Raw genomic sequence first — 6,256 nt, 5'->3', positions numbered from 1 at the left:
AATGCAGCCCTGTGGGATGCTGTAGACTTGAGTGTGTGTGCAGGAGGCTGGTGCTGCCTGAGGGGATGAGGGAATGGGATTTGCTCCAGGCAGGGTAGGGGTCTGGGTGAGGGTTGGAGAGTAGGGAGGGAGCTGTGGGGAGGGTTTAGGAGTGATGAGGTGGGATTTGAGTTGTAGAAACTCAGGGCTCCCTCCAAGATCAAGTAAATAGGTTTTAGAACACATACGTTTGTGCAGGAAGGAGCCTCTGAGGCTGGGGTGGAAGGATGCAGGGGAATTAGGAGGCTGTCCAGTGGCAGGTGGAGGTCAGGATGAGGGCAGTGGCTCTGGGATGAAGGGCAGGGACAGTAGGGGGAACTGCAGATAGAAGTCCAGATGTCCCCCCAGAGGCCTCACCTCCCCCTTGTTCCCTTCTCTCTGTCCCCTGTCCCTGGAGGCAAGGACCTAGGCCTTTGGGGTCTGCTAGGTGTTTTTCCTGAGCAGTGACTGCTGGAGGGGTCCGTGGCAGACTTGGGGCAGTTGACTTCTCTGTCTGAGCCCAGCTTCTGGTTGGCTCTGGCAGACCCCACAGGATTGGAATCGCCCCCGCCCACAGTGCTCCCTCCCACTTCAGTTTGCTCTGCACTTTCATAGCCAGCCCATTCCTGAGGATTCTCCCCATCCTTTTCTCCCTCAACGCTCAGCGTGCCCCGGGGAACCAAGGTCTCAGCAGGTACACAGGAACAGGGGTCTCTGGGAGTTTGGGGAACCCAGAAGAGCCCTGGGTGACTGGGGCAGAGACCTGGGGCTGCTGCCACAATTTGTGGTCCTGGGCAGACCCTCGCCTTTCCCGAGCCTCATTTCTCTCCTGTGTAAAAGGCAGGGCTGGACCTGGGCTTCTGTGGACCCCTTTCCTGTACATCTTGTCTGTTGCAGTCTGTCCGTATTCCAGTGTACAGCCAAGCATCAGCAGCAGGACGGGGGCTTCACAGGCTCCCGCTCAGCAAGCTGGAGGCTGGTGGCAAAGCAAAGGATGGGAGTGAATTCCAGCCCCAAATGGGCTGAGTGGCAAATGGAGAAAGTGTGGGCTTAAGCCTTGGTCCCTCCTGGAGTGCTGGTGGTCTCCAGTGAGTTCCCTGTCCTCTCTGGGCCTCAGCAGCCTGCCTCTTTCCAGAGATGCTCTTGGTACTCTGATGGGTCCATGGCAGGGGATTTGAGTGACGGAACCCACTCTTTTGTCTCTGTGGAGGCACCAGGAGAGGCTGGGCTGGGAGGGAAGCCGTGTGCATTAAGGCATGAAATGAGCCCATGTAAATTCCGTGTAAATGAGCCAGCAGGGAGGAGGCCAGCCAGGCACAAGCCTCCTGCCCTGTTTTCCCCACTGGACAAGCAGCACAGCAGGCCTCTGGCTGGCGGTGTGTGGGCAGGACGGTTAGGCTGGGCCCAGGTGGTGGGAGGATCTGCTCTAGCCATAACCACACGATATCCACGGTGCCAGCACTGGCTTCTTGAGGGCCAGGACAGAGACAGGAGCCAGGCCACGGGCAGGAGCCAGGCCCATCCTTCTGTGCTCTCTTGTGCATTCTCGTTGGGAAGGAGGAAGAGGGATGAGACTGAAAACTCAACTCTTCTGGGGAAAGCAGCTGGGAACTGGAGATTTTGTTCTGCCTCCCTCCCACTTTAGGAATGTAGAGTCACTACAGTTTATCCCCCGTCCACATGTCCTGTCATCCTCTCTCCCTGAGAGAAGGCTGCTGTGTCCTCTTGTCTCTCTGCTACATCAAATCATTTAACAGCTCCCTGCACCTGCAGACTGATCAGTCTGGATCCAGCATTCATGGCCCCGCTATCCCTTCCCATCTCTCCTCAGCCTTCTACCTTCCTTTGCTGGAACCACTGTATGCATTTGCTCCTATGATTCCCTCCCCTGGAATGCCAGGAGGAGGATGCTCCCTGGCAAAGATTTCAGAATGACCTGGAATTCTCCAGAGGAATCCTGGATTCCCCCCTATACTAATGCCTCAACCTGTTCACTCCTGATCTTTGGGAGGGTGCACCTGGAAGCAAACTCTGGGGTCCCTGGGAGAGAAGGCACAGCCCCTGCCCTGGAGACACTCAAAGCCTGGTAGGGAAGGGCAGTGGGCTGGACAGTGACCACAGGTGTGACGGTCCTAGGTGGGAGGTGGGATCTCAGAGGGGGCACCTAACCCACTGGGCAGAGTGCTCAGGGAAGGCTTTGAGTAGCGCCTTAGAGGATGTGTAGAAGTTCCCCAGGAGGAGTGACTGAATGGAGAGGGAATAGCATTTACAAAGGCCTGGGAGTGTGAGAGGGCTGGCTGGAGTAAAATGAGCTCCATGAAGCCAGAAATCCTCATCAGTTTTGTTCACAGCTGTATCTCTAGTACCTAGAACAGTGCCTGGCACATAGTAGGTGCTCAAGCCATTCTTATTGAATGAATAAGATGAGAGAAGGGAGAGTATCTAGAGGGGAGACTGGATGACTCCATCAGTTCCCGATCCTGAGAACTAAAGCAAGATCTTTATCCTGCAGACACTAGGGAGCCATTGAAGGATTTTGAGCAGGGATGGGGTAGATGATAATGATAATAATAATAATGGTGAGGATAATGGGAGCCTGAGATCCATGTTTTCTTACACCCCATTTCTTACACCAAAGACCCACTCCTCACCATCTCCTTACAAGGTCCAATTTTAGCCTCTTGCTAACTGGAAAAGGAAGTGCAGCCATCCTGGCTACAGTGCCAGACAGGAGGTCTGTAGGCATGGGCCAGTGGAATGGGGCTGAAATGGCTAAATCTGGGGCTCAGGAAACACGTTTATGTCAGCATTGGTTAGCTCTGGGAGGAAGGGACCTTGGGAGAAAAACAAAAACAAAATCCACATTCTCAGGGTCACCAATGGCCATGAGTCAGCTCCCACCAAGGGAAGGAGCACAGAACCAACCTCGGGAGGCCCTGGCCCTCTTAGTATGCCAGGGCCTTTCTGTAGAGTGGTGTTCACACCAGAACCGCTGCGCTCAAACCAAGTCAAGGTCCCAGAACTCTGGCAGTTCCTTCAAGTTGGGCAAAATAAATGAGCTCAGAAGGGCTTAGGTAGAGGTGAACACGTCCTTGGGGCTGAGCCTACATCATGGTGGGCACACACATGGCTTGCAGCTTGATTCAGCTCTAGCCTATGCCTGGAGCAGACATTGCTAATCAGTCGTGGCATTCCTTTCCTGAGCTCAGATGAGCAATTTTCTCTAGAACTTGCATTCTCTGGGGGCTACTGGGCACTTGAAATAGGGCTCATCTGAATTGAGATGTGCTATAAGTATAAAAGACACACTGGATTTTGAAAACATAATATGAAAAAGATGACCTTAAATTTTTACATCAATTACACTTTGAAATGATAATATTAGAGGTCGGGTGAGGTGGCTCACACCTGTAATCCCAGCACTTTGGGAGGCCAAGGCGGGTGGATCACCTGAGGTCAGGAGTTTGAGAGCAGCCTGGCCAACATGGTGAAACCCTGTCTCTATTAAAAATACAAAAATTAGCCGGGCATGGTGGCATGTACCTGTAATCCCAGTTATTCTGGAGACTGAGGCAGGAGAATCGCTTGAACCCGGGAGGTGGAGGTTGCAGTGAGCCGAGATTGCACTATTGTACTCCAGCCTGGGCAACAAGAATGTCTCAAAAAAAAAAAAAAAAAAAAAAAACAAGGAAATGATAATATTTCAGATATAAGATATATTTGGCTAGATAAAATGTAAAAATTTCACCTATTTCTTTAACTTTTTTTTTTTTTAGATGGAGTCTTGCTTTGCAGCACAGAATGAAGTGCAGTGGCAGGACCTTGGCTCACCACAACCTCCGCCTCCCAGGTTAAGCGATTCTCTTGCCTCAGCCTCCTGAGTAGCTGGGATTATACGCGCCCACCACCACACCCGGCTAATTTTTGTATTTTCAGTACAGATGAGGTTTCACCATGTTGGCCAAGCTGGTCTCGAACTCCTGACCTCAAATGATCTGCCCGCCTTGGGCTCCCAAAGTGCTGGGATTACAGGCGTGAGCCACCGCTCCTGGCCTCCTTTAACTTTTATCTAGTGTGGCTACTGGAACATTTTAAATTATATGTGTGGCTCATATTGTATTTCTGTTGGACAACACTGCTATGGAACGTCTGCTCTGTGGGGGCAGGGAATTTTGTCTTTTTTTGTTCACAGCTAAATTTCACAGCACTTAGAGTAGCACTTAGCACACAGTAGGTGGTCAATAAATTATTTGTGGAATGCATGAACGGATCCTCACCAGCATTTCTCTTTAGGAGCCACCAGCAATTGATCAGATGGAATGTATTTGCTGCCCCGAGCCTAGCGGTCGCCCCACCACAGTGCTAACAACCCCCGTTTGTGCTTCTGACTTTAGAGTTCGTGTCACCCTCCTGGGACACTCCTGATGCCCAGTGGGGCAGGTGAAAGTGGACTTGGGTGAATGCACTGCCCTGCTGAGGGTCTTCTAAAAGGGAACTTTTCTGTTCCTTCTGATCAGGAAGCAGGGCAGTGTGCAAATGGTATGGAAATCACCTCTTGTGGGTGTTTGCCTATCAAGGGTGCTGGGGATACTTCCAGTCTGCCTCCTGACCCCAGACCTTGGTCCCTAGAGACAAAAGAGGAAGCTCTGGAGACTTTGAGCTCTGGGGGCAGATTGGGGGAACTGGGGCCCCCTTAGTCTTTCCCCAGCGAATGAGGGCTTGTAGCCCGGAGCATCCTCATCTCTCAATTCAGCAGGAGCCTAAAAATAGTCTGCAGTTTCAGCCTCCCCCACAGCCGCCCGCGCCAAGCGGGGCCCTGCGCCCGGCAGCTCCTCCACAATCCAGACTGTCTGCACAATCTGCCCCAGCCACCGACCCCCATCTCCTCGGCTGCTGTCCCATCCTGGCCCCTGAGAACCCTGAGCTCAGCACTCCCTGCTGTCAGGCTTGCTGAGGGTCTGCCTCCCACTCTGCCTTTCCTAACAGCCTGGACCCTGACCCCTGGATTTCCAGACCCCATGCTTTGTCCACTCTCGATTCTGGAGGGGACGCTAGCCAGACACAAGTGGGGTGAAGGTGTTCCAGGTAGTGGAACCAGCACGTGCAAAGCATGGGGTGCGAGAGAGTGCAGCATGCCATGGAAAGGGTGAGCCGAAGGGCTGGGTGCACAGGACGGAGTGAGGGGACCAGGCCCAAGTTGGAAGGCAGCACCTCAGGTCTGTCGGCTCCCACCCCACGCATGGACACCCTGGAGTAGATGATGTCTTCGTCCTGCCCACGGTGGAGCAGGGCTACCCCTCGGATCTGGCAGCCTGCAGTAGCTCCGGTGCCACCCACACCTTGTGTAGAGCCCCTTAGTCCAGAAGGAATGCTCAGGTGCCAGGGCCTGTCTCCCTGTTTTGGGTCTTCCACATCTTTCATTTGTGGGAAGCCCTGGTGCCTTCCGGCTCTGAGCTTCTGGGGTTCCTGCCTGCTCAGCAATGCAGGAAGGCTCCTCAATGAGGTCCAGCAAGGGAAAGTCCTCGAGGCGACCAGTACCTCGGTAGCAGAGCTGGAACCAAACCCTCCATATCCTGATACCCAGCTGGGACCCGCCCCTTCCCTCCACGTCGGGCAGCCACTGCTGAGGACACATCCTGGTCGGAGCCTGAGATATGGGGCTTGGGGACCTGCCCTGCAGAAGCGTTTCCTGGTGGCAGGAGGGAGTGTGCAGGTGACACTGCTGGCCCATGACGGTTCCACACTCTCAGTGAGCAGGGTCCCAGCTGTAGGAAGTGGTGGCAGCGGAAGTCACAGTCACCTTCCTCTCCTGGGGGCCGGCTTTCGGGGAAGCCAGGGGAAACGCTGAGCTCATGGGCTGTTCTTCCCACAGCTGGTTCCCAAGGTCTCTTCTTGTCCCTGACATCTCTCCACGGCCTCACCACAGGCCTCAGAGGCGGAGTGCCAGCGTGGGCATTACTGTCCCATTAGGCAGAGCAGGTGCAAGGCCAGCCTCTTGCTCTGAGCTACCTGGCCCCTCAGAGCCTGGCCTAGAACCTGGACTCCTGCCTCTTCCCACCTCCACACAACACCTCCCCCAAGGAAACAGGGGTGGGTGGAATCTAGAAGCTTCTCAGGCGAGACAAAGGTGTTAGGAAGGCATTAGAACTTGAGGTTTTCTCACCTCCACCAGCCCCTCATTTCCCAGCAGACCTGAGACCTCTTTGGTGTGCATGTCAGCCTGTGACAGGTCAGTCTC

This window comes from Macaca thibetana, chromosome 7 (assembly GCF_024542745.1).
Source record: "Macaca thibetana thibetana isolate TM-01 chromosome 7, ASM2454274v1, whole genome shotgun sequence".
In the NCBI taxonomy this organism is placed as follows: domain Eukaryota; kingdom Metazoa; phylum Chordata; class Mammalia; order Primates; family Cercopithecidae; genus Macaca; species Macaca thibetana.
Note: the sequence above shows the minus strand (reverse complement) of the source record.